We start from the raw sequence: 12,735 nt of genomic DNA on the forward strand, positions 1-12,735 counted from the left end.
TGCATAAACTGTAGCCTTCTGCCCTCACTTCAGGCTAGGAAGACTGTGCCTAATGAGTTCTTCTGTGTTCAATAAGAGCAGGAACAATGAGTTATCTTCTGAGAAGTTTCAACAGTATTGCAACTCTGCGGGATGACATTCCTTCCACTTTTTCTTCTGATGGAGAAGGATAAATGAAATCATAGTGAACAAATCCCCAGTCCTCCAGTCTATTCAGTTTCAACTCTCTCGATGCTATCATCCAGGAGGCTTGAATTTCAAAGAATAATTCTCTATGTACCATAGTCTGCTTATAACTCCATTCTGTCTCACAGATTAGTAGTCTGATCATGTTCTGTAGTACATATGTTTCCACGTGTATATTTTAACAGAAAGGACATGAAAGATCAAAAAAGATTCATTGTTGTCTTAATAAGTCTTTAATATTTATATAGGTGATGGTAGAGAGTGGTTGAGTGTGATGACTATCTGTAGTTATCAGATACCAGTTACCTCAGTGGTTGAATAGCTTAATCCTGAAATTAGTGTAAGATAGTAAGGCAGCTTGTAAGTGCAAGGCAAATATTACAGCATACCACATTTTAATAACTTGAATTATGGCATTTCTTCATTTCTTTTTTTTAGATTTATTTGTTTTATTATATGTGAGTGCTCTATCTGCATATCTGCCTGCACACCAGATCATCAGATCTCATTACAGATGGTTCTGAGCTACCACATGGTTGCTGGGAATTGAACTTAGGACTCCTGGAAGAGCAGCCAGTGGCTCTTAACCACTGAGCCATCTGTCCATCCCCTCTTCACTTCTTAGTATACCAAGAACCTTAACCAATGAGTGATTGCCTAGGCTTTCTTGCTGCCGTTTTTCATGTGCAGGTTACTTTGAACTAGACACAGAAGGGAGGCAGACATGAAGGTTGGGTTCAGGTTTCATGTAGCTAACAGTCAAGAGCAGCAGGCTCAGTGTGGCAGCCTCCAGTGTAAACATTCACTTCTCGGCCCTAGTTACATTTAAAGAATTCAGTAGGTACTGTGTTGGACTGTTCACATCTGGAACATTTGTGTTATTGCAGAAAGTTCTGTTGGATTATGCCGGTCTAGAAATTCTCTAGATCTGAGAACCAGGCAGATAGAGAGAGTAGTGTTAGAATGGCTTACATTGATACCCATCACCAGAAATTCTCTTTGGAGAGTTCTAAAGAAGTCTCCTTTTGTTGTTGTTTGACATACCCACAGGTAGCTCTGATACAGAACATGTATATACTACCCTGAGGAAAACCAGTGTAGGGTAAAGGGGAAGATACTTTAGATTCTCTGGTTTGTCCTAGTTTAATATAGCAAAATTAAATAGCTGCTGGAAAACAGAAGTTTCTAAACTTTTGACACAAAAAGAGCTAAGGCAAATGTTCCAAAAAAAAAGAAAATGGGTAAAGGAACCAAGTCTGCTTTGCATAAAATAGAAAAGTGCAGATTGTCAAAAAAAAAAAAAAAAAGCATGAAAAGGCATCTGTTTCACTTTTCCTAGAGGTATTGAGTCAAAGGAGACTGTGAATTTCCGAAGCTTCCTTGGAAAGGAATGTGTCAGTATTCATTCCAATTGAAATGTACCTGCTTAGCCGGGTGTTGGTGGCACACACCTTTAATCCCAGCACTCGGGAGGCAGAGGCAGGCGGATCTCTGTGAGAGATCCTGGTCTCCAAAGCAAGGGCCAGGACAGCCTCCAAAGCCACAGAGAAACCCTGTCTCGAAAAAAAAAAAAAAAAAGAAAGAATGTACCTGCTTGTAGATCTTACAGATCTTACAGGTAGCCCATTGCCCCGGAAATCTGCAAATGTAAAAAACACACACATACATACTCTCTCTCTCTCTCTCTCTCTCTCTCTCTCTCTCTCTCTCTCTCTCTCTCTCCCCTTCTCAGGATATTTACTGTGAGACTAGTTGAATTTTTATTTATTTTTTGTTTTTGTTTGGTTGATTTTGGAACAGGGTTTCTCTGTGTATCCTTGACTGTCCGGGAACTCACTCTGTAGACCAGGTTGGCCTGAAATTCAGAAGAGATCTGCCTGCCTCTGCCTCTGCCTCCTGAGTGCTGGGATTAAAGGCATGAGCCACCAACGCCCAGCAAGTGGCTGCATTTTAAAAAATTAAATAAAAGCACTCAGGAGGCAGAGGCAGGCAGATCTCCGTGAGTTTGAGACCAGCCTGGTCTACAAGAGCGAGTTCTAAGACAGCCTCCAAAGCCACAGAGGAAACCCTGTCTCGAAAAACCAAAGCGGGGGAGGGGACTAAATAAAATGGAAGCACCTAGAGTGTTCTTCAATAGGGAAGTAAGCTGACGGAAATATACAATGAAGTATTTTTGAGTTAAAGAAAAGAAAGACGTGCATATACTGAATTGTAAAGGTGACTGAAAGGTTCAGGCTTTGACGCTGATAGGCTCTACCTCTTTAAGAGACAGACCCTGCCCCCTGACCATAGTCAGGGCATGCGCAAGAAAACGTGCTACGTTATCACAGGTCACCCATCACCCATGATGACTCTGGACATGGGTGGAACCTCAGTGCGCATGCGCAGTCTTCCCTTTAAAAGACCCAACTTTCCTGCTTTTCTCTCTCCCTCTCCCTCTCTCTCTCCTCCCTCCCTCCCTCCCTCCCTCCTCCCTCCCTCCCTCCCTCCCTCTCCTTCCTCTCTACTCCCCTTCTCTGTTTCTTCTTGGCTCTCTCTCAGCCTCTATGGCAACTGGCCATGGCAGTCAGTCATTACCCCTGTTCCTTTTCTCTCTTAGTCTCCTTACTCTGCTGGGCCCGTATAATAAACTAGTCAATATGTCTCATCCCTCAGCTTTCTCTTTTCCTCTTTTTAAATAAAAACATAACAGTGACCCCTCCTGGGTCCCCAGAGCAGCTGGGGTCACAGGTATGCCCACCATTCCAGACCCACACCCACAGCTCTGCTGCAGGGCACTAGTTCTGCAGCGTGGTGTGTGTGTGTGTGTGTGTGTGTGTGTGTGTGTGGTTCAGGAGCAGCAGCACATAGGAATTGTTCATAAACGCATGTTGTAACTAAACCAGACCCTCTGAAGCCTAGGATGAAAGCCTACTTAGCTAGGTAAAGGCCAGAAGTCTCTTTCAACCAATGGTCATGGTTTTAGATTGAGACTGCCCTGCAAAACCCCACACATTGAAGGCTCAATCCCCTGTGCAGCAGGATAAAGTGACAGGCCTGTGGAAGGTGATTGGATCAGAAGACCTCTGACCTACTAATGGATGGGTCTGCTTATAGACTCAGAGCTTGCTGGGTTTGGAGAATAAATTTTGTAATAAAAATAAGGTCTGTCTTTGCTTCTCAGGTACCACAAAACAAGAAACTCTCCTCACCACACTATCCCTGCCTCACCATAGGCCCAGAATGACCAGGCCAAGTGACCACAGTCTGAAACCTCTGAAACCACCTCTGGGGATGGAAGGGTTTGGCCCAGGAGTTAGAGCACTTGCTGCTCTTGCAGAGGACCAGAGTTGAGCTACCAGCACCCACATTGGGCAGATCACACCCCCTGTAATTGCAACTCAGATGATTCAGTGCCTCCTCTGGCCTCCACAGACACACACAGACACACACAGACACAGACACACACACACACAGACACACACACACACACACACACACACACACACACACACACACACACCAATCTTCATAAATTAATTATCTCTTCTTGGTACTGTATTTTTAGCGACAGAAAGCTGATCATAACTACATCATTATGGTTTTCTGTTTGTTTGTGTTTTCTAATAGCTTTACTAGAGTATGAGTCTGTTTACAGAGCAGAGTTTAGTGGATTTTAGTGTGTCCACAAGGCTTTGCAAACATCTATTCCAACTTCAAGCCTTTTCAGTGCAATGAAAAGAAATCCCAATCTCTTTGTCAGTCACTCTTTATTCCCCAACCCTCATTCCAGCCCCAGGCAACAAGTAATCTGCTTCCCGTCCCAGCAGATTTGCCAGCTCCAGACATTTCAGAGGAACAGAACCATCCAGTCTGTGGTCCTTTGTGGCCGGCTTCTTTCATACAGTGTGCCGTTTTCTCTTGAGGGTTATGATATGCCAGCATCTAAAAGGGGCTGCGTTAGGGTAGAAATAAAAAGGGAGCAGTCAGTCAGCGTGACAGACCAAGGACATAAAAAGGAGAATGCCCTGATCGGGAGACAGAAGGAGACGTGAGACCAGAAGGGCACATAAATGGCAAGCGTGAAAGGCAGCTCCATGTGGGAAAATCAGCTTATCAGTGTTGTTTCCAAAGTCTAGGAAGACCAAGACACACGTAGACCAAATAGTACTATGCATTAATTATACTTCTGTGTTTGCTCTGCCTGTGTTACAGCTTTAATCTTTTTATCTCCTTAACTGATTTTATCCAAGAGGTGATAGCTAAGGCCATGAAAGTGGGAGAAATCACCAAAGAAAGATGAGACTGTGCAAAAAGGGCAATGCTGAGGGCGGAGTATTAAAGGAATATTTTCTATTCCAGGCACAGGCACAAAACAGCTCCCATTCACTCCCCACTCCCACCCCTCCCTTGAACATGGTGCCCACCTTTAGTGATGGAGTCAAGATCTTCTGCCTGGAATCAGCTCCCTTTTAATCTCATCTGTATTAAAAGAGAAGAGAACCCTGATACAGAACAGTTAGGAAAGTGGGATTAGAATTAGTGATCACAGGTTCGTTCATGGAGGCAAAGGGAGCACATGTCGAGGAAGGCCATGTGTGAGCATGTGCCAGGGTGCACCTATGGCAATCAGAGGGCAACTGTCAGCATTGTGTACTCCAGGCTGCCTGGCCTGCTCGATTCTGTCTCCACCTGCCATTTTACCACACGAGTGTTGGGATTACAGATGCATGCCACCACATCCACCCCCCGCTTGTTTTTAAATGTGGGTTCCAGTTTGCATGGCTAGTGCTTTTAGCCTCTTAGTTGTCTCCCCAATTCCCCCCCCAAAATAAAAACAACAAAAAAATTCTTTTAATGGGCGGAGTGTGTTCTCCAGTGACTAATAATTGTACTCCATGGTAAGGAGATAGCAGCATGATTGATCCAGGGGGACTGCTTTGTTCTAACCTACAGAGTGATCCTCTTGTCACTCTTCTCCCATTTAAGGTAGTTTCCTTTGGGGAAGGAGATTGTGTTTAACTGAAGTCTAACAGGACTGAAGGGACCAGCCCCCCATTTTGGCAGCCATGACAGTAACACGTGCTTGCTATGACCTTGCCTTGGTCACTAGAGGTTAGGTGCCTGCCTCGTGACAAGGAACCAATCAGAAGTTAGCTGGTGGTGCTATGCTTTATGACCCTGGGTTTACTTTACAGACAAGCACACAGCAATGACACACAGAGCATAGCAACCACCCTGGGAGGGCCTATGGGCCATAACAACCAGTTGGCCAATCAACACAGGGCAAGCCCTCCAAGCCTGGAGGGGACACCAATCGTGAGCCTGTGCGTACCCCTAGACACTCCCCTTACGCTGCCCTATAAGATGTCGGTCCTGTGGCTTCTCAGAGTCTTTGCTAGCCATCCTCCATGGCGGGTGGGTGAAAGACCCGAGCTAACATGGGGTTAGCTCGTTAAATTACAATAAAGCCTCATGTAATTTGCAGCAAGCTCTCAAATCTGCCTGGTGATGGGGTGACCCTGTGGCCTGGGACCCCGGATACCTGAGTTTTCCGGGGGTCTAACAATCCAAAACTTAAAAATGCTTACCCAAGCTGGGCGGTGGTGGCGCACACCTTTAATCCCAGCACTGGGGAGGTAGAGGCAGGCAGATCTCTGTGAGTTCGAGACTAGATTGTACTACAAAGTGAGTTTCAGGACAACTAAAGGCTGTGACACAGAGAAATCCTGTCTGGGAAAAAACAACAGCAACAATTGCTTACCAAGTGTCTACCCTTGAACTTGTTTTTACAATCATAATTCACTGAGAGGTTGCCAGGGAAACTGACCCCGCTGTATCACAGTAAGTGAATCAGTCATGATTTCCCACAATTCCCAGGAAGGATGGTGCTCACCTACCAGGGTAACCGTACAGCGCTCTCTGCTTTCCACCGGCAGTTTGCGTGCTTCCTGTCACAAGTCTAGGTGGTGCTTAGCCACCGATTCATGGAGAGCATTGGTAACTAGTGGTACCATCTTAAAGTGTGATCCACGACTGACTAGCCTTGTCAGCACCACATGGGAACTTAATAGAAATGTTCATCATAAGGCTGTGGAGGTAGATCAGTGGTCAGGGTGCCTGGTGAACACGCAGGAGGACCTACCTTGGGATCCCCCAGAACCCATGTGAAAAAGCTTGGTGTAGTAGCCCTTGTCATCTGTAACCCCAATACCGAGCTGGCTGGAGACAAGTGCATCCCAGGGGCTCAGATACCAGCCATCTAGCTTAAGTGGTGAAATCCAGATTCAGCGATAGTCTGTGTTTTTTTTTAAAAAAAAAAAAAACTGAGGTGTAGCAATGGAGAAAGATACCCTAAAGTCAGCTCCTGGCCTCCACACATTCTACTTTTTCCCTCTCTGCCTCCCTCTCTTTCACATCCACAGCAACTAAGTGTTCATCATAGAGCTCTCTGCAGACCTGGCCCATCAGTGGGGCCTAAACACCTGTGTTGAAACAATCCCCAAGTGATTCTGATCATGTGTCCAACTGTGAGACCCACACATGGCCATCAGATGCTAGGAATTGCCACCGGCAGACCCACATAGGGTGGTTAGTATTGATTTTAAACCTAGTTTGTCCCTGTTGACACTTTGCTTGCTGCTGTTCCGTTTTGTCCACTTTGCCTCCACAGATCATAATTTTTCTCAATACAGCGACTCTCTTGTATCCTCAGCCTTGTTCTACAAGGACATTTAATATGATTTCGTGCCCCCAATCATGCTGTGCACACTCCATTAAATCCTTTTATCATTACATGGCACGATGTTGGAATTATTAACTCACCCTTCCTGTCTCGGTAACTCGAGGCCCACCTCCATTCAAGCAGCTAGACCACAGGCCCCTGCAGTGCCAGGCAGGAAAAGGGCTCTTGACTTTGAACATCCTGAACCCTGCAGCTGTCACCCCAGAGGGAAGTTAGGAAGGACACCTCTGAAGAGCAGTGAGTCCCTATGTGGTGACCATGTCTTCCTGAGACTGACACAAAGGAAAGATCACGGTCCTGAGATGTCATTTGTCTGGGGATCTGTGAGGGCAGCCAAGCTGACTTTGGCTTCTGGGTGACATCAGCAGTGTGTTTGGCGAGTACTGAGAGGGCTGTGCTATGAGACTATGGCTGCTTGGGAATCGGCTAAGAGTGGGCAGAACGCATGAGAATGTGCCCACTTCTTTCCTGGGTGTTTTTTGTTTGTTTGTTTGTTTGTTTTTTTAATCTATTTAAACTTTCAAAAAAAGTAAGCAGACCAAGGGAAAATTGAAGTTCCCTTAGTTGAATTTGATCATTTAGAATACTTTTCAACTATGAAGAGTTTCATACAACTTAAATGTATTTTTCTAATCTTTGATATGTTGTCTTTCCTGAATAGAAATTTGGGCTGGGTTTGATAATCAACACCTTTAATCTCAGCCCCAGGGGTAGGCAGAGGCAAGTGAGTTCCAGACCAGCCTGGTCTACAGAGCAAGTTCCAGAACAGCCAGGGCTGCACAGAGAAACCCTGTCTTGGGAAACCAAAAAAGAAAAGTTTTGAGCATCAGATTGCCAGGGTCCAGCCTGTATCAGTCCCACGCTACAGAGGCTGTCTATTCTGGACTGATGTCTATTCTGGACTGGACTGATGGGGCTGCAAATAGAGCCAGCCGAATAGCCCCCGGTCCATCCCTGAGTGGGAGAGTGTGGAGCCGGAAACTCCTAGTTACCCAGTGGCGTTAAGGACGAGACAGACACATCTTGTCATCTCAGGAGGGCTCTCAGTCCATGCTGAAGACTGGAGTCCACGGTTTATTCAAGCATCCTCTTTCCAACAGTGGGGGTGATAGCAAAAGACTTCTATTATCATGTATAAAGCTAATATCAAATACTTCCTTTAATCCTAGAGGTAGTCTTAGAACTCCTCGTCCTCACCAGCCTCTCACAAGTCCCTAGGCACATATACAAAACCCCTTGCATTCTACCAGGCACACTTCACCAGGCCCCATGATGGGTTTGCGTCCACCCAGGAGTCTTGGTCCATTGCTACACAAACTATGAACCATTCCCCACCAGGGCCAGGCATCCGGAGGTAATCAGCTGCAATCTGAAAGACAATGGGAGATTCAAGCTCCTGGGATCTAGCTGAAATCTGCATCCCAAAATATAATAATGTTGGGCCCCAACATCAGACAAAAGGATTTGTTGTTGTTTTGGATTTGTTTGTTTGCTTCAAGACAGGAAATCCCTGTCTAGCTCTGGCTGTCCTGGACTTCAAGTTCAAAGAGATCCATTCCCTGTGTCTCTCGAGTGCTGGGATTAAAGGCATGCACCACTATACCTGGATTAGACAAGCATTTTTAAAGTACCTCATTTTCCCAAAGGGTAAAGAAACCAAATGTTAAATTAAGAAATGGTTCTTATTATTTGGAAAGTAAAACTTGTCAGGCTGGAGAGACGGCTCAGTGGTTGAGAGCACTGACTGATCTTCCAGAGGACCAGGGTTCAATTCCCAGCACCCACATGGCAGCTCACAGCTGTCCATAACTCCAGTTCCTGGGGATCAGACATTCTCACACAGACATACAAGCAGGCAAAACACCAATGCACATGAACTAAAAATGAATTTTTAAAAGTAACGTCATAGTTGCTCACTTGGAATAATTTGAAAAATTCATAACAATAGCAGGAAGTCAGTAGCCAGTGATGAGCCTAACTTGGTATTTCCCCCGTCTTTCTATGGTTGTCATTTTTGCTAACATCAAGAGCATGATCTACACAGATTTCTGTCTCTTCACTTACTACCTCATGGCATCCTTCTGTTTTGTTTTTGTTTTTTTTAAGGTCTAAAATGATGTTTGAATGTTAAATGACATTAGAAAAGATAACATTCTATCATAAAATTAACTGTTTCCTCATTTGGGGGCTTTTCTACCTTTTTTGCGACTGTAAAAGAATAATGCAAGCAACGAGTTGCATTTAGAATTTAAAACCTCTGATTATTTTCTAGGATACAGAATACCACAGGATTAACCAAATAAAAGGAGCTGATCATTTTAACGCCTTTCAAGTCTTAACGCCTACTGCAAATCTAAAGTGTAGTTTATTTTTAAATTACATTCTCTGTGTGTGTGTGTGTGTGTTAGACCCCCGAAAACTCAAGTATCTGGGGTCCCAGGCCATGTTCACGGTCACCCCAATCACCAGGCGGATTCGAGAGCTTGCTGCAAACTGCATGAGGCTTTATTGTAATTTAACGAGCTAACCCCATGTTAGCTCGGGTCTTTGATCCACCCACCATGGCGGATGGCTAGCAAAGACAGTTCGAAGCCACTGAGTACAGATCTTTATAGGGCAGCATAAGGGGAGTGTCTAGGGGTATGCACAGGCTCAGGATTGTGTGTGCCTCCAGGCTTGAAGGGCTTGCCCTGTGTTGATTGGTCAACTGGTTGTTATGGCCCATAGGCCCTCCCAGGGTGGTTGCTATGCTCTGTGCATCATTGCTGTGCGCTTGTCCGTAAAGTACACAAGGGTCGTAAAGCATAGCACCACCAGCTAACTTCTGATTGGTTCCTTGTCACGAGGCAGGCATCTGACTTTCTAGTGTCTAGGACAAGGTCATAGAAGCACGTGTTCGGCTGTTATGGCTGCCAAAAGGGAAGCTGGTCCCTGCGTGTGCGTGTGCGTGTGCGTGTGTGTGTGTGTGTGCAGGCACACCCTTGAGTGCAGAGACCAGAAAAGGGTGCCAGATCCCCTGGAGCTAGAGTTAAAGGTGGATGTGAGTCATGGGTACCGGAAACTGAACTCAGGTTCTCTGCAAGAGCAGCCACTGCTTTTAGCCTTATCTTCAGCCCTAATGTATAGTTTGATGACATCTACGAAGTACATACTTAATTATAGCTCTAAAAGTCCTGGATGTTAGCATTTTAAAATATTCTATAATATGCTTGCTAGCATCATTTTTATGCTAGTATGCTAACATCAAGTTTGTGCATTTGCTGTAGTTTCTCTTCCCTAGTGATTAGATTGAGCTGGGTCATCATTTCCTCCATCAAAGAGTGCTGTCTGGTTAGGCTCAGTTAACTTTCACTAGTTGGCCATTTTTTGGGTCCTCTGGGTGTTATCGCTTCCTTGGTGTTACTGCACCATTGTGCCTGTTACTAACACATTCCATTAGTTTGCCCTGTAATTTTAAGTATGCAATTTAACAAAATACTATGTAAAGCACTGTTCAGAAGGACTTCCAAAGGCAAACAGGTCAGACAAGTAGCTGCTGATCAGAGGTTTAAAAAAGTACCTCCTGTTTAGAAGCAGGAACGCAATGAAGTGTAGACTGTATTCGTCCCTTTGTAAATGCTACCAGGTCACACTCACTTTGAAGAAACTAGAATCACAAATCTTGAGGCCAGTGATTTCAGCAGGGCAGTACTGACCCCTAGGGGTTATTCTGGAGACACGTGGGGGCCATTTTCAGTTGGTTTCACTAGTGGCACTTAGTGCAAAATGGTCTGCACAATATTTAACCCCAGAGCATTCATATAGGTAAAAGCCTGGTTTTTGTTTTGCTTTTTTCCCTCTCAGAGAAGTGAAGTGCAACTCCCCAGTTTTGGACTTCATATAGTTCACTTTCTTCTAAAGAGTACAGTGTAGAGCCGGGCGTTGGTGGCACACGCCTTTAATCCCAGCACTCAGGAGGCAGAGGCAGGCGGATCTCTGTGAGTTCGAGACCAGCCTGGTCTGAGAGAGTGCCAGGACAGCCTCCAAAGCCACAGAGAAACCCTGTCTTGGGATGGGGCGAGTACAGTGTATAAAAGGAGGTGGGCAGAGGAAAAGTTTCAGGGAAATTTGATAAACATAACCTCAGCCGGCCACCAGGTTAAGTTAGTGATACATGCTGAATGCATATGCCCTCAGTACGAGTGGGCGTGTTACCTGCAGTCTTCCACTTAAAGATATATAACTGCACTTCATCATCGTCATCACACAAAACCAGAAAACCCCAACTGTGAAACAGTCCGTAAAATAGCTAATACTCCATAAAATTGTTGGGTCTTGCAGAACATAAGGCAATGAGAGTTTGGCTGAGCCTTGGGAATCGTTTTCAGTCCTTACCCAGACAAGTGAGGGATCCAGGCTACTTTCTTCCGCTAGACGTTGATCTACACCCAGCACTCAGAATGGTGTTAGGCATCCTTGATCATAAATAGTATTGACCCAAAGAGAAAAATGTTAAGTGGCAGAATGAGAAAGCCGGAGACATTTGGAGTCTTGCTATACAAACCCTCTATCAACCCGCTACAGTGCTTGCCACTTGGGCCTTTCCATGTTACCAACAGCATCATAGGAACATAACCCTCTCCACAGACATGTTGTCAACAGCAATTTCTATGTACTATGCTTTGGACAACTCTGGAGCCCTTCCAAACTATGTTTAAGCCTACTCCCCAAATCTGCATTCAGAGATGTCCTAATTAGGGTTTCTATTGCTTCGAAGAGACATCATGACCACTGGCAACTCTTGTAAAGGGAAACATTTAATTGGGGCTGGCTTATAGTTCGGGGGTTTAGTCCATTATCGTCATGGCAAGACATGGCGGCATGCACGCAGACGTGGTGCTGGAGGAGCTGAGAGTTCTCTATCTTGATCTGCAGGCAGCAGGAAGTGAACTGTGACAATGGGCGGAGCTTGAACACACAAGACCTCAAAGCCCACCCCCACAGTGACACACTTCCTCCAACAAGGCCACACCTCCTGATAGTGCTACTTCCTAACTAGGCATTCAAACACGTAAGTCAGTGGGGACCATACCTATCCAAAACAACACAGATGAGCTCTTCACATGCAGTTATGGCGGACCTCTCCAGAATGTGCCGAGTGTCTGGTAAAGACAGGCATGAGATAACTTCTACCATGTGAGGACACAGACCATGTCTGTCTCCAAGTCAGGAAGAGGACCCTTGTCAGATACTGCACCTGCTGCTGCCTCCAGGTTGGATGTTCCAGCCTCTGGGAGTGTGAAAATGGCTACACTACCTAGTCTATGGTATTTTTGTTACAGTCGCATACTATGAACTACCGTTTATACAGTTTGCTCAAAATGCCGCACTGGAAAGCCTCAAGTGAGTCTTTGGCCACTGGCTACTTAAGTCAGTTGCAGTACCAGTCCCGGTGTGCAGGTCTGCAGAAGACCAGCGCTCTCCATGACTTTGCTAAAGTAATGCTGTCCCATCATGGAGCAGCAGCAAGCTTCCCAAGCGCAGCCCGCTCTTCCCGTCACCACTTCCCAGAAAGGCATATCTGACAGTGCACTGTTCAAATTCCTGCCTAGGCCTGGCCACTTACATTTTCCAGTGCTTGTAGCAATGAACTTAAGGAATAAGGGTAATCTTTTGGATGGATTCTCTTATCAAGTACAGGAGTCTTTTTTTCCCCTAGAAATAAGGTTCTGGTTGTTAGATGAATTGGGTAGGCCTCCCATTTGGTGACTGTAGTACTGGACATTTGAAACCAGTCCTCCGAAATTTACCCACATTGTGATATCTGGTCTTTCTCCTGAATGTAC

General features: G+C 45.4%; 1 long non-coding RNA gene across 1 annotated transcript; it reads right to left on the bottom strand.

Annotated features, from left to right (window-relative positions):
* Positions 1–3,918: 3,918 nt before the first annotated feature.
* On the bottom strand, positions 3,919–5,231 carry LOC113833336. The gene is made up of 2 exons (XR_003480975.2): positions 4,593–5,231; positions 3,919–4,120 (listed from the first exon to the last, which is right to left on the bottom strand). It is a non-coding gene; the product is annotated as an uncharacterized LOC113833336 (long non-coding RNA).
* Between the last annotated feature and the right edge of the window lie 7,504 nt (positions 5,232–12,735).

The sequence above is a fragment of the Cricetulus griseus genome (genome assembly GCF_003668045.3).
Source record: "Cricetulus griseus strain 17A/GY chromosome 1 unlocalized genomic scaffold, alternate assembly CriGri-PICRH-1.0 chr1_0, whole genome shotgun sequence".
NCBI classification, from domain to species: Eukaryota; Metazoa; Chordata; class Mammalia; order Rodentia; family Cricetidae; genus Cricetulus; species Cricetulus griseus.